The 22,827-nt window shown below is 45.8% G+C and overlaps 1 protein-coding gene across 2 annotated transcripts in view; it reads left to right on the top strand.

The window, feature by feature from the left end:
• The first annotated feature begins 4,872 nt into the window (after positions 1 to 4,872).
• Positions 4,873 to 22,827, top strand: part of SIL1 (SIL1 nucleotide exchange factor) — a 240,040-nt gene continuing 222,085 nt past the window's right edge. The window contains exons 1-2 of one of the 2 annotated variants that reach the window (XM_025388799.1): positions 4,914 to 5,044; positions 7,076 to 7,159. The gene's annotated coding sequence lies outside the window, so the exon portion shown is untranslated. Of the gene's footprint in view, positions 5,045 to 7,075; positions 7,160 to 22,827 lie in introns of both variants that reach the window. The other variant, XM_025388798.1, reaches the window with a different exon arrangement.

Raw genomic sequence — 22,827 nt, 5'->3', positions numbered from 1 at the left:
TTAGATGAAGTTTTGCTCTTGTTGCCCAGATTGGAGTGCAACGGCGCCATCTCGGCTTGCCACAACCTCTGCTTTCCAGGTTCAAGTGATTCTCCTGCCTCAGCCTCCCAAGTAGCTGGGATTACAGGCATGTACCACCATACCTGGCTAATTTTTGTATTTTTAGTAGAGACGGGGTTTCTCCATGTTGGTCAGGCTGGTCTCAAACTCCCGACCTCAGGTGATCCGCCTGCCTCGGCCTCCCAAAGTGCTGGGATTACAGGTGTGAGCCACTGTGCCCGGCCACAATAGAGCTTTTTGATAGAAATGTCCCATCATCTTTGTTGTCCACTATAGTGGACTGAGCATTTGAAATGTGCCTAGTGTAACTAAGAAACTGTATTTTAACGTTTATTTAATTTTAATTAAATCTAAATAACATGCGGCAACTGGCTACCATATTGGACAGCACAGCTCTGAAGAGTTCAGTAGGAAGAGTTTTTGTTTATCTGTGAAATAAATCTGCCCCACCTACCTCACAGAAGTGTCTGGAACAAACAAGGTGATGAACGTGAAAGGGCTTTACTCACAAAAGGGATCTGAAAAGACAGCAGTGTGAACTGAGTGGGCTTATTCATACAACTCTGTTTATATATATACATATATATACACACACACATATATACACATATATATACATATATATATTTTTAAATTTTTGAGATGGGGTCTCACCCTCACCCAGTCTGGAGTACAGTGGTACGATCTTAGCTCACTGAAACCTCCACCTCCCAGGCTCAAGCGATCCTCCCACTTCAGCCTCCTGAGTAGCTGAGACCACAGGCATATGCCACCATGCCCAGCTATTTACTTTATTTATTTTATTTTTGGTAGAGATGGGTTTTGCCATTTGCCCAGGCTGGTCTCGAACTCCTGAGCTCAAGTGATCCGCCTGCCTCGGACTCCCAAAATGCTAGGATTACAGGCATGAGCCACTGCACCTAGCCTGTTAATATTTCTGTTAAATGGTGCTTGCCTGGCTGTTTTGATCTGTTTACATTTCTGTGTCTCTCATTTGACCCTGAGCTCTTCAAGGGTAAGAACCAGTAGGACTGTTTCACAGTTGTACCCCCACAGCCAATGGCTGGCATGTAGCTTGGTGCTCATGTTCAAGTGAATAAAATGTCTGCAGTCCAGAAAGGACTCCTGGCAACAGGATTTGAGGTGTGTGGTGAAAGCTGGGTAGGCAAAGAGGAAGTGGCCGAGGAGAGGAGGCAGGTCAATACAGTGGTGAGACAGAGTGAGGGCTCCTGCTCCCCACTCAACATTTGAGACCCATCCAGAGAGAGCAGGGAGCCAACTCCTGAAGCCAGGAATACTTTCACACAACAGGGTATGAGGCTTGTGGGAGATTAATTGAGAAAGGCTGATCAGAGGAGAAATGATCTACTCAACACATTCTGCTTGTTGAGGAAGGCCAAATTGATCTTATAAATCTCCGCCTAGCCAGGGCTCTGGGGGTGGGTGCTGTGGTTTCCTTTGATTTGATTGATGGTGGCCGGGTTGAAGGTGATTCCTCAGGCTCTCTACCCTTCCAAGCCTTCCTTTGCTCTTCTGGGGAGTGGAAGAGGGATTCTAGAAACTCTCCAACAGAACTGCAAGAGAGAGTTGGTTTTTAGCCTGTTGTTTACTTATTTAAAAGGAATTTTTTGTTTTTTTTGAGAGTCTCACTCTGTTGTCCAGGTTGGAGTGCAGCGATGTGATCTTGGCTCACTGCAACCTCCACCTCCCAGGTTCAAGCAATTCTCCCTGCCTCAGCCTCCCGAGTAGCTGGGATTACACACGCCCACCACCATGACTTGCTAATTTTTGTATTTTTTTAGTAGAGACGGGGTTTTGTTATGTTGACCAGGCTGGTCTTGAACTCCTGACCTCAGGTGATTCACCCGCCTCAGCGTCCCAAAGTGCTGAGATTACAGGCGTGAGCCACTGCGCCCGGCCTATAAGGAAATTTTAAACTTACTTTTGCTCAATTCCAAGACTTATATAAGGAAACAAAGAGAGGAGACTACCAAAATCCCAGCACCCACTGTGATCACTGGACTTCAAACTTCTCACCTTTACAGTGGCCTTCTTGCTTAAGGCCGTGTGAGTAGAGGCTGTCTACTTGGGTTCAACTCTGCACACTGGCTTCAGCAGCTCAAGAGGCTTGATTTCAGAGCAAGTTCCTCTGAGAAGGTAGTTCTGTCAGGGTATGGCTTTGTCTGTTGGGACTACTATAACAAACACCTTAGGCTGGGTAATTTACAAACAGAAATTTACTGCTCACTATTCTAGAGACTGGGAAATCCAAGATCAAGGTGCCAACAGATTTGGGGCTGGTGAGGGCTTGCTCTCTATTTCAAAGATGGTGCCTTGCTACCTTGCTTCACATGGTGGAAGGGAAGATCACTGTGTCCCTCCATGGCAGAAGGGGCAAGGCAGCTCCCTTCAACCTGACCTTTTTTTTTTTTTTTTTTTTTGAGATGGAGTTTTGCTCTGTTGCCAGGCTGGAGTGCAGTGGTGCGATCTCGGCTCACTGCAACCTCCACCTCCTGGGTTCAAGTGATTCTCCTGCCTCAGCCTCCTGAGAGCTGGGACTAGAGGTGTGCACCACCATGCCCTGCTAATTTTTGTATTTTTAGTAGAGACGGGGTTTCACCATGTTGGCTAGGATGGTCTCGATCTCTTGACCTTGTGATCCGCCTGCCTCAGCCTACCAAAGTGCTAGGATTACAGGCGTGAGCCACCACGCCCAGCCCAACCTGGCCACCTTTTAACACTATCACATTGGCTATGAGGTTCCAATGTATGAATTTAGGGGAGACACCAACATTCAGACCATGGCAGTGCTTTTCAAGGTTTGGAGACCGGACCTGGGGTGGCAGTGGGAGACAGACTATCCCTTTCCTACCACATACCTAAGCTGGTTAGATCTGTCCCAAGGAGAAAGGCCCCACTTTGAGCGCTGGCAGCTGTGTTCAGCTGGCCTCTTCTCTTGGCCCAAGCATTCATTTATTCATGCTATGAGAAGATTTGAGCTTATTCTATTTTTAAGGCTCTTACTCTTGTAGCACTTTATTAATATCTTTTTTATAACTTGTGCCAGTCTCTATTATAATTTATATGTTCATTCTGTAATTTATCACTCGTGAGATATTTGTTGAACATTTATTATCTGTACTCATGGTACTAGGCAGTGACATAAGCTAGAATTATTCTTAGGCCCAGTTCTTCTCACTGGTCTCGTGGGTGTTCCAGGGGAAAAGTGAGCTGTTCTCTTTCCAAATCAGGCCCCAGGTGTTTTATCTAGACCTTTCTCATAAGTTGGCACTATTCACTGAACTACTGCCCAGGGGCTTGTTCTCCCTTCCCATACTAGTAACCAAGGTTTGCTCAGTGGCTGTGAAGTCAGTTTCCCATCTGCTTGAAGTAAACATAATCAAGAAGGTAAATTGAGTGGTAGAAGTTCGTAGAGTACATGGAAAAGGGAAAGGAAGTCCAGAGATAGGTTGTTTGCTATTGGGGAATACTTGCCCTTTGGGGAGGTCACTGTCTGGATTATTGTTTTCTCCACTCACGAATGACCAGGAATCACTGTGTGGGGGCTCTGAGGGCAGGAGGGGGCAGTCATTTTATTCATCAGGTTAAGCACGTCTAGGAAAGGGCAAGGTCTAAAGGTGGAACAGTGGAAAGAGAACAGGACTTTGGAGGCACCTAAATCTAGCTTTAACTCCCATTTCTATCACTTCCTGACTGTATGACTTTGTGTAACTCCTTTAGCCTCTTTGAGCTTTAGCTTCCCCATTTATAAAAAGGGGATGACCATTCTGCTCAGAGGACGTTATAAGTAAATAAAATATGTATGCAGCACCTGCCACAGAAAATATTATATTCACTGGTACAGCAGAATTAGAACTGCACTGACACCAGCCTGGGGAACATAGTGAGACCCTGTCCGGAAAAAAAAAAAAAAAAAAAATAGCCTGGCAACAGTGGCACGCTCCTGTGGTCCCAGCTACTGGAGGCTGAGGGGGAGGATCCCTTGAGCCTGGGAGGTCAAGGCTGCGATGAGCCAAGATTGTGCCACTGCATTCCAGCCTGGGGGACACAGTGAGATGCCATATTAAAAACAAAAATCAGAATTGCAAGTGATCTTTATTTTACTAAATTTTGAGACAGAGTCTCACTCTGTCACCCAGGCTGGAGTGCAGTGGCACGACTTCAGCTCACTGCAACCTCTGCCTCGTGGGTTCAAGCGATTCTCCTGCCTCAGCCTCCCAAGTAGCGGCAATTACAGGCGCCCGCCACCACGCCTGGCTAATTTTTGTATATTTAGTAGAGGGGGGGGCGTTTCACCATGTTGGCCAGGCTGGTCTTGAACTCCTGGCCTCAAGTGATCCGCCCGCCTGGGCCTCCCAAAGTGCTGGGATGACAGGTGTGAGCCACTGCGCCCGGCCACCTGATGTTATTTTTTAAATAATTGGTCCTTGTAAAAAAATTGCCCAAGTATATAAAGTGAGTGACTTACAGGTGTCGTATTTTGCATGAATTTGCGAGAAATTTTATTGCTGGAGACTCTCGGCTTATGTCCCAAACTGAGTCACAAGAACTTGATTTATTTTTACCCGCACCCCTCTGATTGCTTTCTGAGGGTCCTTCCGCTAAAAAGAAATTACACTGTTCAAACATCAGAGAGGAAACTTCGCGGTTGCAGCCTGGAAGCAGAAGCAGGTGGCAGGAATCTCTTCAGCCCTCGCTCTACCAGCGGAGGGGCACTGGGGCAGCTCGTGCAGAGTCTGCAGAGGGCGGTGCTAGGGGCGGTGCTCCCACCTCGGTGCGTGGTCTGGGGTGCCGCGCGCTGTTCTGTCGGCCCGCGATTGGGCGAGGCCACGAGCTGCGTAACAGCTGCCAGCTCACGGGCTCAGACTGTCGCCGCCGCGTTTGCGCAGGGGGAGCTGGTCGCCGCTGCGGCCGCCTGGAATTGTGGGGGTTGTGTCTGCCACTCGGCTGCCGGAAGCCGAAGGTAGGGGCGGTGAGGGCCGCCCGGCCCTGGAGCTGGGCTGGGGGTTCAGGGCGCTTCCTGGGCCTTCTCCTGCGGGCGGCCTCGGCGCCTTCGCAGCAGTGTTCTCGGGACCCACACATCCTCACTAGTGTCTCCAAAGCGGGACGTCCAAGTGGGCCCGGTGCACCCTGCCGAAGGCCCACCTTTCTTACCTTTCCCACTCAGAATGTCTCCATTCACCTCTTCATTGGCAGGAGATGAGGCCGTGGAAATTCGATATTGGCTTTGGCTCCGCACCTGTTTTTAGTGCCCTTGTCTGTTTGATTCTTCCGGCCTAAATTTCCATATCTGTCCGAAGGGGTGGCTTGGGTGTTGACCCGTGTGTCTCTTCCCATGTGGAATTATTGTCACTCTCTTAATGCTTGTTTTTCTTTGTCCTAGAAAATTTGCCTTTAGAGGTTACAGACTTTAGTTAGTGTTATCTCTCAGATCGTCTGGGGGGTTTGTGCATAAGCCTTGGACTCCATTCTCTGGGATTTCGGATAAGGTGGTGCGTGGGCAGCTGTACCCCAGGGGGTTCTCATTCAGGTAGTCCTGGAATCCTGGCTTTGAAAATCCCTGCTTCAGAAGTCAGGAGAGAATGACTTGACATATGAGCCCCTGGAATGGGGCTCTGAGTGGGAAAAGCCAGGAATCAGGAAATGCTAACACCTGTGAGGCTGGGGCTTTCTTTGCACCGGAGGAATTAGAATGCCATTTGATGTCTTTTAAAAATATTTGACTACCTACATATGTAAGATCAGTTTTCTAATATTTTTAAATGCCTGGCTTCAGTTGGCTTTCCCACTTCAGTAAACCTAAATAAAAACACAAAACTGTTCTGAGAGATGGGGAGGCGGTTAAGTTAACCCAAACTAAGTAGACAGGAGGAGAATAAAATTTACATATTTGCTAAGAGACGAAACTGATGTGTTTATAAACAGTTTTTTTATTTTTTATTGAGGCGGAGTTTGGCTCTTGTTTCCCAGGCTGGAGTGCAATGGCACCATCTCGACTCACGGCAACCTCCGCCTCCCAGGTTCAAGCGATTCTCCTGTCTCAGCCTCCCGAGTAGCTGGGATTACAGGCATGCGCCACCATGCCCAGCTAATTTTCTTTTCTTTCTTTCTTTTTTTTTTTTTGGGATGGAGTCTCGCTCTGTCGCCCAGGCTGGAGTGCAGTGGCCGGATCTCAGCTGACTGCAAGCTCCGCCTCCCAGGTTTACGCCGTTCTCCTGCCTCAGCCTCCCAAGTAGCTGGGACTACAGGCGCCCGCCACCACGCCCGGCTAGTTTTTTTGTATTTTTTTTTAAATAGAGACGGGGTTTCACCGTGTTAGTCAGGATGGTCTCGATCTCCTGAGCTCGTGATCCGCCCGTCTCGGCCTCCCAAAGTACTGGGATTACAGGCTTGAGCCACCGTAATTTTCTATTTTTATAGAGAGAGGGTTTCTCCCAGGCTGGTCTTGAACTCCCGAACTCAGGTGATCTGTCCGCCTCGGCCTCCCAAAGTGTTGGGATTACAGGCACGAGCCACCTCGCCTGGCCTATAAATAGGTGTTTTTTTTTTTTTTTTTTTTTTTGACATTGTGAAAGATACTTTGTTACGTGTGTGTCTTTTCAGCTCTCACCCCACCCAAGTTTTTTTCTTTTCTGATAAAAATATAGCCAGATTTGGGGATTAGGTAGGATTTTGATGGGAGCCAGAGTGTAACGTTATTGAGATTGATATTTATACAACGTGGGTCAGAACTTGGTCTGTGGTTTTAGTTGAGAACATGGCCCTCGGGTTAAGATGGTGTTACCACACCAAATTTATTTCACCTGTCTTTCAGATGTTTAGTGAATTTAATCTGCTCATGAATACATGTGCTATTTTAATGAAATTGGCAATAGAAGAGACTTTCTGCTCCCATTTTACAGGTGATGGAAATATTACTAGGGATGTGGAAGTCCAGGAATGAAAAGTTGTCTAGTACTTTGATTCCCACTTACTTCTTCCCTGTTTTCTGAAGGCCAGCTATTCTCTACTGAGGCCAACTGTGAGCCCTGGTGTGTTTCATTGGCAGGAGAAAAGGCTAATTAAGTGAAACCAAAAGGTAACAAAATGGATTTTAAAGTAACAGACATGTGGAAACTTAATCCACTAATGAATATTCTCCTTTAGAGTGGTGTGTGCAGGTGTAGGTGGTGGGAGTTGCGGGTGGCATCCCCTAAGTGATTTGGCTGTTGTCCAAGGCAGTTTTGAAAATCCACCTCTGGAATTGTTTTCAGAGACCTTTTTGAACCATGTGAGAGATCAGTTCCTTTAATATATTGAGTCATACTGTATTTTTTTTTTTTTTTTTGAGACGGAGTCTCGCTCTGTGGCCCAGGCTGGAGTGCAGTGGCCGGATCTCAGCTCACTGCAAGCTCCGCCTCCCCGGTTCACGCCATTCTCCTGTATTTTTTTTTTTTTGAGATGGGGTTTCACACTGTGGCTCAGGCTGGAGTGTGGTGGCATAATCATAGCTCACTGCAAGCTTGAACTCCTGGGCTTAAGTAATACTCTCACCAAAGCCTCCTGAGTAGTTGTGACTACAAGGGTGCACCACCAGGCCCAGCTAATTTTGTAATTTTAATTTTTGTAGAGACAGGGTCTCGCTGTGTTGTCCAGGCTGTTTTCGAATTCCTGGCCTTAAGCAATTCTCCTGTCTTGGCCTCCTAAAATGTTGAGATTACAGGCGTGAGCCACTGCATACAGCCTATATATATTTAACCCCGAATGGCATGGGTAAGCAACCTTGTCACCTGACTTGTCTTCAGATGAGTTAACGGTTCTTTTGAAGTGGAAATAACAGATTTTTGGAGGGTGGTGAACATGAGTTTTAATTCTGAGTCTACCACTTATTAGCCACATAACCTTGGATAAGTTACTTCAGCTCTGGGGCTCAATGTACCACTACATAAAAGTGGCAATAATACTTTGAAGGGTGGTTAAATGAGGTAATTACCCATGAAAGCTCTTGGGACATAGGAATGCAATACATGTTTTCACCCTCAAAGATTGAAGATTTGCTGTTAATGAGAATATTCAAAAGAACATGACAGTCTCTGGCTGGGCACGGTGGCTCACGCCTGTAATCCAGCACTTTGGGAGGCCAAGGTGGGTGGATCACTTGAGGTGGGGAGTTCAAGACCAGCCTGACCACCATGGAGAGAAACCCCGTCTCTACTAAAAATACAAAATTAGCCAGGCGTGGTGGCGCATGCCTGTAATCCCAGCTACTCGGGAGGCTGAGGCAGGAGAATCACTTGAACCTGGGAGGTAGAGGTTGCAGTGAGCCGAGATCATCGTGCCATTGCACTCCAGCCTGGGTGACAGAGCGAGAGACTCTGTCTCAAAAAACAAACAAAAAACAAACAAACAAGTCTCTAAATGGAAGTTGTACCTTTTTCGAAAGAGGTGGATATTCTTTTTCACATGCTTGTGGATTCATACTCTGACCTGCTCAGCCTCCCCCCATCTTTCTTCATTTTCTATCCTTTCCTAAGTGAAGTTCTGCTGCAGAGGCTGTGGGCCAGTCTCTTGGAGTAAGCCTCTTTTCAGGAGAGCTAATCTGAACGCTCTTGCAATGCTAGTCCCTTGGTTACTATTCCTAGGGATTTTTCTCTGGGGGCTCCAGATGGTGCTTAGATCATGCTCTGTAGCACAGCCATCTCTAACTCCTGGAATTCGGTGTCCATTTGGAGACCCATCCTGTGGAGCTAATCTTCTCTCTTTCTGAGCAAGGATGAATACTTTATCCTTTTCTGAGTCAGCCTTAAACTGCAAACCTTAGTCTTCTACAGCAGAAAGCCTTGCATTTTAATTATATGTAGTCTAAAGAGGGAATAGCCTGCCCTTTTCTTTTCTTCCTTTACTTTCACCAAGGATTTCACTGCCGAGTAGGGGAGTAGGAGAATAGCCTGTTGCCATTCAGAGTGAGGCTTTGGGTAGCCCCTGATTCCTAGCATAAGCAATAACTGAGTTCATCTTTGGGACGAAAACCTTATAAAAGATTTGGGCTGCTCAGACATAGGTGGAGAACCTCATGGAATTTTCCTAGCTTGTGAGGAGTTTATACCTGGCATTCTTACTTTTGCAAATTTCTACCCAGAATCCAGTAGCAACAAAACTATGTTCAGCCCAGACTTGTAGTTCCTTCAGGTTCCACCAGGCAGCTATAAGACAAGGGTGTGGTTGTGCTGGCTGGCCATGTCTGCCCTCATCCTCCTAATACTGCCCTTGGCTTTGGTATTGAGAAGGAAGTGGCATAATCAATTCGTGAGTAACACTCTCTGCCAAAGTGGAAGTCAGGGGCAGAGAGTTGTCAGCATAGGACTAGACAAATGGAAAGAGCCAGCCTTGCCTCAGGAATGCTGCTAAAGTGCTGTGAATCCATGACAACCACTGTGTTTCTTGGTGTCACCTCATTTGTGAAATGGGAATGCCTTCATTGATCTCTTTCATGAGAAGGGTGGACCACCATCCCAGTTTGCCCAGGACAGAGGGATATCCAAATATGGGACTTTTAGTGCCAAAAGCAGGCAAGTCCAGGGCAAACCAGGACAAGTTAGTTACCCTACCCATGACCATTATACAAATGAATGAACACTCTGTCCTTAGGGTTCATCTAAGACTCAACCCTTTGAGTTCATTTAATTATTTTTCCTTTTTTTTTTTTTTTTTGAGGCGGAGTCTCGCTCTGTCGCCCAGGCTGGAGTGCAGTGGCGCGATCTCGGCTCACTGCAAGCTCCGCCTCCCGGGTTTACGCCATTCTCCTGCCTCAGCCTCCCGAGTAGCTGGGACTACAGGCGCCGCCACCACGCCCGGCTAATTTTTTGTATTTTTAGTAGAGACGGGGTTTCACTGTGTTAGCCAGGATGGTCTCGATCTCCTGACCTCGTGATCCGCCCGTCTCGGCCTCCCAAAGTGCTGGGATTACAGGCTTGAGCCACCGCGCCCGGCCCATTTAATTATTTTTCAACCTTCTGTTCATTATCATATTTTGAGACTTTTTTCCCCCTAATTGTCTACTCCCCAATGGAATTTTTTTTTTTTTTTTTTTTTAGAGGGAGTCTCACTCTGTCACCGAGGCTGGAGTGCAGTGGCATGATCTCTGCTCACTGTAGCCTCTGCCTCCTGGGTTCAAGTGGTTCTTGTGCTTCAGCCTCCTGAGTAGCTGGGATTATAGGCGCCCACCACCACGCCCAACTAATTTTTGTGTTTTTAGTAGAGATGGGGTTTTGCCATGTTGGCCAGGCTGGTCTTGAACTCCTGGCCTCAAGTGATCTGCCCACCTCAGTCTCCCAAAGTGCTGGGATTACAGGCATGAGCCATCGCGTCCGGCCACCCCCAATGTAATTTTAATACCACAGATGTATTGTGTATCTGTTTTTGTATTGTGGCCCTTTCGACGGCCACAAACCATTGTAATATCTAATATTTTTTCCCTAAGAATCAATTTTCACCCCTTTTGAGGGTAATATTGCACTCATTGAGAATGCATGGTCTTATCTGATACTCTTTCTTTAATATAGTCATCAAGGCCTGTTTTTTATCAAGAACAAACAACTGGTTCCACAAGCTTTTTCTTTTTCTTTTTCTTTTTGTTTTTTTTTTTTTGAGACTGAGTTTTGCTCTTGTTGCCCAAGCTACAGTGCAATGGTCATGTAGGGTAACTAACTTGTCCTGGTTTGCCCTGGACTTCCTGCTTTTGGCACTAAAAGTTCCACATTTGGATATCCCTCTGTCCTGGCTCACTGCAACTTCTGCCTCCTGGGTTCAAGTGATTCTCCTGCCTCAGCCTCCTGAGTAGCTGGTACTTATAGGCATGTGCCACCACACCTGGCTAATTTTTTTTTTTTTGGTAGAGACAGTCTCACTGACCACCTCAGGCTGGTCTTGAACTCCTGGGCTCAAGCATTTCTCCTACCTCGGCCTCCCAAAGTACTGGGATTATAGGTGTGAGCCACCACACCTAGCCAAGTTTATTCTTTATTGTTTTAATTTTCTTTGAGTCTTTGGATTTTGAGGTGGTCCATTTACCATCTGCTTCTCTGGTGCCTCTTGGGCCTTCCATCTTCACAGCTGGGACTGCTGTGTTGGCCCAGGTATCCCCAGCCTGGACATTGGAACCTTTGGGAAGGGTCTGATATTTGGCCCTTCTCACATTTCACACCTACAGAGAAATGGGGAGGGGTATGTTTCTGAGGTCTGCTCACAGGCCATGTTGTCACTGAGGAAGTTCTTGATCATCCCTTTTAGTTACCACTTATCATCACTGGCAGAAGAACATCAAGGTAGTCAGTGAACTGATCTCCACAGCTAGCTACTTCCCTCTCTGCAAGTAGTTTGCTCCTTCAGTCTTGTGATGAGAAAGAGATCTAGAAACTGGAAGAAGAATCTGAGATACATCCTAAAGTTCTGGTGAGGAAAGCTGATGCCAGTGGACTTTTTTTTCTTTTTTTTTTTTTTGAGATGGGATTTTGCTGTGTTACCCAGGCTGGTCTTGAACTCCTGGCCTCAAGCAATCCTTCCACCTCAGCCTCCTGAGTAGCTGGGATTGCATGCATGTACTACCATGCCTCACTCACCAGTGGATTTTTTTTTTTTTTTTTGAGACAGTGTCTTGCTCTGTTGCCCAGGCTGGAGTGCAGTGGCGTGATCTCGGCTCACTGCAACCTCTACCTCCCAGGTTCAAGTGATTCTCCTTCCTCAACTTCCCAAGTAGCTGAGAGTACAGGCGCCTGCCACCATACTTGGCTAATTTTTGTGTTTTTAGTAGAGATGGGATTTCACCATGTTGGCCAGGCTGGTCACGAACTCCTGACCTCGTGATCTGCCCACCTTGGCCTCCCAAAGTGCTGGGATTACAGGCGTAACCACCATGCCTGGCCCTTTTTAAGAGGGTCTCACTCTCTTGTCCAGGCTGGAGTGTAGTGGTGTAATCATAGCTCATTGCAACCTCCAACTCCTTGGCTCAAGTGATCCTGCCACTTTAGCCTCCCAAGTAGCTAGAACCATGGGTGTGCACCACTATGCCTGGCTAATTTAATTTTTTTTTTTTTTTTTTTTTTAAAGAGACAGGGTCTTGCTTGCAACTTTGCCCAGGCTGATCTTAAATTCCTGGCCTCAAGTGATGCCCTACCTTGGCCTTCTAGAGCACTGAGATTACAGATGTGAGCCACCATGCCCAGCTGTACCAGTGGACTTTTAAATGGACATTTCTTTACCTCTCAGGATAGTCTCATTTCTGTGAGGCTCCCAAGGGGACAGCAGCCATCTGACCAAACTCTAGAACTAGCAGGCTTCAGCCCAGTGGAATAACATAAAGTAGGACAATCGATGGCAGACAACATTGATTGGTCATGCTTTGAGTGCTGTGGATAGTGGGTATTGGAAGCTTAAGGGGCCAGCTAGTAAGTAAGTATTTAAGGTTGCTTCTTCCCCCCTCCCACTGTTGAGACAGAGTTTCACTGTCGCCCAGGTGTGATCTTGGCTCACTGCAACCTCCGCCTCCCAGGTTCAAGTGATTCTTGTGCCTCAGCCTCCTGAGCAGCTGGGATTACAGGTGCTTGCCACTGTGGCCGGCTAATTTTTGTATTTGTAGTAGAGATGGGGTTTTGCCATGTTGGCCAGGCTGGTCTCGAACTCCTGACGTCAGGTAATCTGCTCGCCCTGGCCTCCCAAAGTGCTGGGATTACAGGTGTGAGCCACTGCATCCGGCCTAAGGTTGCTTCTTGTTTTTCCCCACATCCCATCTCATATTCATGGGGAATTGGGTTTGACTCTATTCTTGAAGTTAAGTCTCCATCCTTGGACCCAGCTGCTAAAGTCTAAAATGATGGTGCTTTGGGCTGGAAGATATTCTAGAGATCTTTATTTCCTTGCCAACATCAGGGCTGGCTGTTTGTGGTACTGTGGATGAGTGAAGAGTCAGGAGATACACGTATAGTTCTGTTACTGTCCAGTGCCTCCATTTTGCATTTGATAGGTTTTTATTTTTCTGATGACAAAAACTGAGCCCCAGAGAAGTGAAGTGGGCCACCGAATCATAGGATCTTTTTTAGGCCACCCACATAATATGGAACTCTAGTGTTAGAGCTGGGACACAAGCTAAGGGTCTTACAAAGGGTGGCCATAGAAGTTGATAGAATTGTTTAAAGCATTTTAAAGATGCAGGATGCTTTTGCAGTTAAAAGTCTCCGAGGAAGGAGGAGGCCCTGTCTCCACTTACTGCCTTGTACATGATCATACCCTCACGGTTGAAGATTTTTGCTGTCATGCTGTTTTTCCTCCTACTCATGTTGAAATGTGTTTTCTTTTGCTCTTACCTCAGAGGAAATGAATTTGAAGTCTTCCCCTGTATTAGAAACAAATAGTGCTCAGGGGCCAGACTTGTGTGTTTTCTGTAAAGAATGAGGCCAGATGTAACAGTGGACCTTATCTGGTGAGCCAAACAAACCTTCAGTACATCTCTAAGAGGAAGAGAGAAGGAATGAGTGTATGTCAGAGTGGTTTAAACACACTTTGGAGTCAGACTCACTTGGATTTACATTCTGATATCTACTTACTAATTGTCAGATTGTAAGTTACTTATTTTCTCTAAGCCTTAGTTTTATGATCTGTTGAATGGGAATAGTAATATGTATTTTTATAGCTATCTTAAGAATTGAGAGAATATATATGGTAAGTGCTTCCTCTGGCACAATGTAAAATAGCAGTCCCCAACCTTTTTGGCACCAGGGACTAGTTTCGTGGAAGACTATTTTTCCATGGACTGGGGGATGTGGGCGATGGTTTGGGGATGATTCAAGTGCATTATATTTATTGTGTACTTTATTTCTATTATTATTTTTTTGAGACAGGGTCTCACTCCATCACCCAGGCTGGAGTGCAGTGGCACAATCTCGGCTCACTGCAACCTCTGCCTCCCAGGTTCAAGCAACTCTCCTGCCTCAGCTTCCTGAGTAGCTGAGATGACAGATGTGCACCACCACACCTGCTAATTTTTGTATTTTTAGTAGAGATGAGGTTTCACCATGTTGACCAGGCTGGTCTTGAACTCCTGACCTCAGATGATCCACCCGCCTCAGCCTCCCAAAGTGCTGGGATTACAGGCGTGATGCCCAGCCTATTTCTATTATTATTGCATTATAATATGTAATGAAATATACAACTGTTCATAATGTAGACCTAGTGGGAGCCCTGAGCTTATTTTCCTGCAACTAGATGGTTCCATCTGGGGGTGATGGAGAGACAGTGACAGATCATCAGGCATTAGATTCTCATAAGGAGTGTTCAACCTAGATCCCTTGCATGTGCGGTTCACAATAGGGTTTGTGCTCCTATGAGAGTCTAATGCTGCCGCTGATCTGACAGGAGGCCGCACTCAGGTGGTAATACAAGCGATGGGAAGCAGCTGTAAATACAGATGAAGCTTTGCTCACTCACTCACTGCTCACCTCCTTGGATGGGTTCCTAACCAGGCTACAGACCAGTATCGGGGGTTTGGGACCCCTGATGTAAATGCTCTGTGTTGTCATCATTATTGACAACAGTAGTTTCCAGTTTCTGAGCCACATCTAGGTTTGAGGATAGGTTATGCTGACCAAGCAAGTTTTGTCTTAACCATCACCTCATTGTCGTCTTAGTTGGTTGGTATTATATATTATTTATATCAATAGTTATAGGTAGTTCATGCTAAATAACTAAAAGTTGCGAGTAGCAAGGAACTTTGCTGCTTCTCTGCCGTCTCCTTCCTTACTCAGCTTAGTGCTCATCTTTCTCAGGTTCTCTCATCAGGTTCTCAAGCCAGCAGGCCTTGTTTCCTGGGCAGTGTCTGACATGGGGATTTTATTGGGGTAGGGCTGGCTAGTCCAGAGCCTGCCTGGTCCCTCAGATAGTGTGTTCTCCTTATCTCTTGCTTTCTGCTCTTCAGCCAGACATGAAGCAATTAGCTCATCAAGGGAATGTTGACTTTTGTCACTGCTTTCCTCTGATTTGTATGCTCATTTCTGGTCTTTGTGCACAGTCACGGAGGCACAGTCAAATACACTGACCCAGATTTTGTGCTCAAGTTGACTGTCTCTCGCTTTGAGATGTGCAACTGGTTCCACGTAGCAAGGGAGTGAGGAAAAAGCCCCTGGAGCCAATCCCATTATTTTGATCTCAAGCTGAGTTTTTAAAAAAATCCAAGTACTATGACTATAGACCATACCTTACTTCTCTGTATGAAACAAGGTAAAAAATTCACTATTTAGAGGGAAGGCCAATCTGAATTGGTAAACAATAGGAATTAGTACATTCAAGAAAATGCCATTGTCTTTTTAGCAAGCCTCTGCACTATCTTTTTTACCTAGTCTTGTTGCTTCCCCGGTTTCCTGTGACTGTGCTCCTGAATTATTACAGAAGCTTTTGCTTCCTATTTCCTGCTTCTGCTTCCTCCAAGACACTATATACCACTGCCACTTTGGGTCTTCCTATATATTGTGCTTATCAGAGAATACTTATGCTTGGAAGCTATATTAGTCTGTTCTCGTACTGTTATAAAGAAATACCTGAGAATGGGTAATTTATAAAGAAAAGAGGTTTAATTAGCTCATGGTTCTGCAGGCTGTACAGGTTTCTGCTTTTAGGAAGGCCTCAGGAAACTTACTATCGTGGTGGAAGGCGAAGGGGAAGCTGGCACATCTTACATGTCTGGAGCAGGAGGAAGAGAGCAAGGGGGTAGTGCTGCACATTTTTAAACAGCCAGATCCTGTGAGAACTCACTTTTGTGAAAACAGCAAGAGGGAAATCTGCCCCTATGATTTAGTCATCTCCCGGTAGACCCCTTCTCCAATATTGGGGATTACAATTTGATGTGAGATTTGGGTGGGGACACAAATTCAAACCATATCAGAAGCCTTCAATGGTACCCACTAGCTGCTGAATAAATTCCAAATATGTCAAGTTGTCTTGGTGTTCCAAGCCTATTGCAGTGTATACCCATCCTACCACTTTAGTTAATATGTCCTGTACCATCACCCATGTGTACCGCTTGCTCCTGATGAACTGATCCACATGGTCCTCCGAGTATGCCTCATGTTTGTGGCTCTGCCAGTTCTTTTGCCCAGATACTCTCTCCTTCGTTTCCTACCTTTTTTTTTTTTTTGGCTCTGTTGCCCAGGCTGGAGTGGAGTGGTGCCATCTTGGCTCACTGCAACCTCTGCCTCCTGGGTTCCAATGATACTCCTGTCTCAGCCTCCCAAGTAGCTGGGACTACAGGCACACGCTACCACGACTGGCTAATTTTTGTAATTTTAGTAGAGACGGGGTTTCACCATGTTGGCCAGGCTGATCTCGAGCTCCTGACCTCATGATCCTCCTGCCTCAGCATCCTAAAGTGCTGGGATTACAGGCGTGAGCTACTGCGCCCGGCCAGTTCCCTACTTTATGCTGCAGAGCTGCCACCTTCAGTGAACCTTACCTGATGTGTCTTCATCTGTATCCTCATTGCAACACCTTTATTATAGAATTCGGCACACTTTATTATGGTACGATGTTTGTCTCTTATTATATGAGCTTCTCAAGGATATGGGTTGTGCTTTATTATGTGTCTCTTAGCATAATGCTGAGTGTAATATGGATACCATAAATGGTTGTTGAATGGATGTTTACATGAAAACTTAAGAAATGATAATAATCCTGTTGAAATCCTACTTCCCTGAAGCATTTCTTGATTCCCAGCCACAGTGAGTTCACATACTCCATCCCCAGAGCCCTTTGTTTTTGAAGCATTGAATTCCTTAGAGTAAACCTTATACACTCAATTGGATTAGAACTTCCTAGAGGGCAGACACTGCATCTGTCATTCCTCTTCATGCATCCAATCCCCAGCACAGTCCTGGCACATAGAGAGTGTTCAATAAATGTTTGTGAGTTCAAGAGTCCTCCTATTTGGTCAACTGATGTACTTGCCAGTTTAGCTTCCTACGTTACTCACTGGCTGGGAGTCTCCAACTCAGATGTTTTTAGGGCCAAGTTGGGAACAGAGAGGCAACAGAGAATGGTGGGCCTGTGTCAAAGTGTAGTGCTTATGTGCTCCATGAGGGGTGGCTGCAACTCAGCCTGTTGTCATGGGTGAGTATGGCTCTAGTGAGTATGGCCTCCTCATGTCATATAGGAAGCCAGATATTCAGAATCTCTGGGGACTACCAAAGCATATTGGTGGTCTAGATTTGACCTATAGGCTACCCATCTGTATCCTTTGGGTAGAGGCTGGAGTTTCACACATTTAAATTCCTTGTAAAATAATAAAGGTGGGGGAGGGGAGGACATAGCTTGAAAACTTTTGAGGGCGTTTGGTGAAAGTCTGTCTTTGGGTAAAAGTGTCCTATGATTTTCTCTGGGTAGTGACTTAATCTCTTGGGTTCAGCCCTGTAGAACATCTGTGGTCTGGGCTTTATCCTCCCTTACATTCTGATTTCACTGGGCTATGAAAAGCAACTTTTGTCCCTAGAAAGGTGGTGACGCAAGAACTTTTGCACTTTTTGCCCTTTTGCTCAGCTTCCACTGAGGCAGGTTTGATGGTTCTTCCTGCTTCTGGCTACTTTGAAGGGCCTGGTGGTCAGGCTGTTGCAGCATGAGGTCCCAGAGGCCACTTCTGTTAATGACATCTCTGAGAAAGAGCTCTGGGTGAACAAACACAACTGAAAGGGAAATACATTGTACAGAATCACTGCTTAAATGTGGTCAGCCAAGGGGCAAAACAGTATAATAGCCAGAAGGAAGTCTGCATCTCCATGGAACCTTTTGTAAGGTAATATCTTATCCTCTGGCTGGCTCATTTTTTTCATAGTCCCTAAGTGCCCCAGCAGTGCTTACTTGCCTGACATCACCTTCTAGGTCTGAGAGTGTTGCCACAAACGATATCCCCATCTCTAATAGAAATTAGCTGCCTGGAATATCTTGGGAAGAATACACGAGAAACTGAAAGCAGTGCCGTTTGTCTCTAGTGAGAGGCCCTGGGTAACTAGAGAATGGGGGAGGAGGGAGGCTTACTTTTCACTGTATGTCTTCGTGTGCCTTTTCAAATTTGAAACATATGCATATACAGTAAGTCCTCACTTGACATTGGTCATAAGTTCTTGGAAACTGTGACTTTAAGTGAAATGTATACAAAACCAATTTTACCATAGGCTAATTGGTATAAACAAGAGTTATGTTCCTACAGAATATTTCTTGTTAGAGAAACATGACCAAACTTCTAAATAAAGACCAAAACACTTCTAATATTAAAAATTGAGATAAATGTGAGCTATACATACCTTTAAGAAGGATTAATAAAAACAAGTGAGATAATTAGTACCCGATTAGTTCAGGGTGTCGGGTGGCCAGAGCCCATCCCGGCAGCTCAGGGCGCTAGGCAGGAACGAGCCTTGGACAGGACACCATCCCATTTCAGGGTACACTCACACACGCTGATACTCATACAGACTGGACCCCTTACACACACCAATGAACCTAACAGCCATGTCTTTGGGATGTGGAAGGAGACTGAGGACTTGGAGAAAATCCACACAGACATGGGGAGAATGAGCAGACTCCACACAAACAGTGGCCCTGGCTGGGAACCAATTATTTTTTTCTCATCAATGTTATAAGGAAATGATGTTGATGGAAGCAATGTTATTTGGAGACCTGCTGTGTTATTTTTTAAATGTAGCTGAGCAGACCCACGTGTGGTCTTCTCTTCAAATTTTACTCTGTCCTCACTTTACTCCTGACGTATGGATTTCTCTGTAAAGAACAGGACCCAGTCGCTGTAGACTGTCTCTGAGAGGTGACAGCTTTGCCTCTCTGCTCCCTAGGAATGTCCTAGGGTTTCTCATGCAGGGGTCTTTGGAATAACAATCAGGCCTAAAGTATGTCCAATGTTTTACTGTTTTCAAATTTTACTGTTCTCAATCTGATTCTTATGACATCCCCATTTATTTATTTTTTAGTTGTAGCTTTTTTAGAGACAACGTCTCATTCACACCCAGGCTGGAGTAACAGTGGTGTGATCGTAGCTCACTGCAGCCTCAAAATCTTGGGTTCAAGATATCCTCCCACCTCAGCCTCCTGAGCTGGGACTATAGGCGTGTGCCACCATGCCCGGCTAATTAAAAAAAATTTTTTTTTTTTTAGAGATGGGGTTTTGCTATGTTTTTGAGGCTGGTCTTGAACTCCTGGCCTCAAGCAATCCTTCTACCTTGACCTCTCAAAGTGCTAGGATTACAAGGATGAGCCACTGTGCCTGGCCACACAACATCCCCATTTTGTGGTGGTAAAATATTGAGGCTCGGAGAGTCTAAATGACCCATTTAGGGTCACACTGCTAGCCCAGAGTAGGGCTGTGACTAATCCAGGTAGCCTTGTCTCCTATTTACGTACCTTGTTCTTAGTTCTTGTAGCAATGAGGCAGTCCTCTTTGGAATTCTTTACCATTTCCAGGGCCATTGCAGTTAGGGTAGGAATGGAGCAGTGGTGATTCCTCTTTCCTCTTTTGGTTTGAGCCCTCCTCTCAGGACGCTTAGTGACACAGGCCTGTCATCTCTGGAAAAAGGGGATCAGTAGTAGGTTTCTTCACGTTTTGGAGAAACCTAAACCAAAGCTCCAATGGGGCAATACCTTTTAGGAGAGTTTGAACTGGCAGTCTGACTTCCTATTCTTTGCGGAGAATTATTGCTGCTATTAGGCAGAGGGCTTTGTTTCCAGGTTACAAATCTTTTTAGCAAAGAAGTAAGTGTGGAATAGTATTGGAAGGACTTGTGTAGTCCTTGAATATAATTTAATGCTCCACATCCCAGAAAGAGTAAACATTGTAAAGTGTGCAAGATGGGTTTGGATTAATATCCTGACAGCATATGGCTTGGCATGTAGGGCATTCCTTAGAGACCCTTCTTACCATACACAGCCTGCCTTTGCTGGGTGGCCTCTTCCCACAGGTCTTCCCAGCAGCTGTTGTGCACCTGGGTGAATCACCAGCTTCCCTGTGCTTTGAAAAAACCCATTTTAACTCTCATACAGGAGGTGAAATAAACAGACAACCTTGAAAATGTTTTCTAGTACAACCTAAGCTGTCTCTGAGTTTGTCCAGGGTATTCACCTCCATTAGCAGCACTGGCTGATCCTTGCCTCTGGTCTCTTCTGAATACAACATGGAAAATCACCTTGCCCTTTCGACACTGCCGCCCCTGACATCATGGGTGTGGAAGGTCTCTGGATGCTCCGGGGAGGCAGGAGCACCATGGACATGGAGGGAAGGCTCATTTGCTTCTTTTTACTTCTGTTAGTCCTACTGAAATCAGAATTTAAAGCCTTCAAATAGAATTCTGTGCATTGCTGACACAGCGTGGAGTAGGGAAGGCTTCTTTGTAATTTCTGAGGAGAACTTGGGGGCATGTAGAGGTCATGCTTAGGTTCTTTCCTTACCCAAACCTGACCTGTGCTGGGCCAAAGAGGTTTGTCTTAGAAAGAAGCACCAGCTGATGACTTAGTCGGGGCCTTACTGCTGTGCAGCTCTGCAGGCCTGGAAACTTAGTTCATCCAGGTTTCAGTTCCTGGGGGCCTGTCTCAGGCATGTAAAATTCATAAGAGACCATCAAGTCACAGTTCCAGTTAACTAACTCCAAGAAACATGATGACTAAGTTGATTTATGTGGACATGTAAGAGCATTCTCTCCTCTATAGGAGAGGTTAGCTGGAAAGCCAGCTCCCCTCTGGAGGAAATGAAGCAAATTATGGTGGAAAGCTTTTGGGTCGTAGCATCAGATACACCCAGATTTAAACCATGTAACAGCTGTGAGACTTTAGAGAAGCTACTCAACCTCCCTGCTCCTGTGTCCTCATCTGTGAAACCCCCTGGGGTTTTCAGATGTGTACATGGTAAGCACTCAATAAATGCTTTGTCTCACTTGTTTCTCTCTCTTCCCCTTCTCTCCTTCCCACTTTGTCCTAGGGCTATATTGAAATCTGACTATAATACACTTGTCAGTCTGTTAAGGCACCAAGTGCTGAAGATAGACTCATTTTTATTCTCTAGGCTCCCTTTATATATTCTTTGCCATCCACGGCTCTTCTGTTACCACAGGTTACAATAGGAACAGTTAGATTCTAGCTCTTGTCAGTGGCTTTCAACCTAAGAATTCTTTCTGGTTACCATTCAGTCCACCATTATTTGCTGAGTACCCATTGTGTGCCAGGACCTGCTTAGCCATGGGAATACAGTGATGAATGAGACAGATGTGGTCCATACCTTGAGGAACACCTCTTCAAACCCCTTCCTTAGATAGGTGACTTCTGTGGATGTCTGGCCCAGCTCATTCTGTGTTGCGTCATATTAATTTCCTTCTGAGAGGGCAATCTTCTCCTTAGACCTAGGGAACAGTGCCTCTTTGTGCCGCGTGGACCTTGCCTGCTGGCTTGCCTGCTCCCAAATGATGAAGAGCAGCGTGCTGAGGCTGAAGGAGAAAGCCCCCCAGGCCGCTACTGCCCTGGCCACACATGTCCCAAGAGCCTATACTTGGCACTTCTAAATGTTCCTTTTCTCCTTACACACAGATTATAGTGTTTACTGCTCATTTAAATTCAAATAACTTTCCACTCCCTTCTCTGCCTTAAAAAAACCCAAAAAACAGAAACTATGTATTACAGGATAGAAAACAAAACAGGCCAGCCCTGGACCCCTGGCGGGGTTTGTTTTAACATCGTTTTTTAATGAAGCCTTGCTGTGGGTTGCCTTTAATAGGGCTAATGTGTAATTCAGGCATATTGATAGTCTGCAGTTATAGAATCTCGCATCTTTTTCTACCTTGATTGTCATCAACAGTGTGAAAGGTAGATGCAAGGGCTTTGGCTGACAGGAGGTGGGACTTCTCTGCTTTGGCCTCCAGACTCTATCTTGGCCTCTGGTGGGTCCTATAAAGAAGGCCAAGCAGCCAGTTTAGTGATTTCTCAACTTCAAAATAGAAGCCTGGAGATAGCCCTCTGCCCTATCCCTCCTCTCCCTTTTGCCAATTTTACCAGCAGTTGCCAAGAACTATGTGTGGGAAAGCAGGCAGAATGACTCTGGAAATCATTTGTTTGAGAACTCCCAGTGGAGGAATGCATTTTCCTGTGCTGCTTCTCTTGTGGTGGTGTGTGCCGTTGTGATTTGGTACTGCTTGTCCCTCTGCAGTACTGAGACCTGTATATAACTCCTCCAGCCCTGTGGGGGTTTTAAACAATAAATTGCTTGCTGGGTGGTATTTCCCCCAAATCCCTGGGAAAGCAGGGGAGCATGTTAACAATTAGGGACCTAGTTGAGCCTCTGTTTCTGGCACTGTGACTAGAGGCATGGTGGGTGAGCCCAGATGAGCCATGTTTCCCACTGCTGCTTGGGCCGGGCATTTGTTGCAGTTGGATGTAACATTAAGAGTCACAGTAGAGGCTTGGTTGGAAAGGAGAGAGCACTGCATAATTATTGCTTATGTACTGTTTAAACCTATCAGCCAACAGATGTCAAGTGCAGGAAAAAAGCACAATAATGTTATTATAATGGCATAATAGTTATCATTATAATAATCAGCTGGCATAGCTTTTGATAAGAGGCAGATCCTGAAATGAGTGCAGGGGGAAGGGTTAACCTTGAACTACAGCACAATGAATGAATGCTTAACCTTGCAGAAGATGCTGTGTAGAGGCAGATGACTCAGGTATGGAGTTGCTACCCTCTCT

Source organism: Theropithecus gelada, chromosome 6 (genome assembly GCF_003255815.1).
Source record: "Theropithecus gelada isolate Dixy chromosome 6, Tgel_1.0, whole genome shotgun sequence".
In the NCBI taxonomy this organism is placed as follows: domain Eukaryota; kingdom Metazoa; phylum Chordata; class Mammalia; order Primates; family Cercopithecidae; genus Theropithecus; species Theropithecus gelada.
The sequence above is the reverse complement of the archived record's forward strand: the minus strand, read 5'-3'. Positions and strand labels throughout refer to the sequence as shown.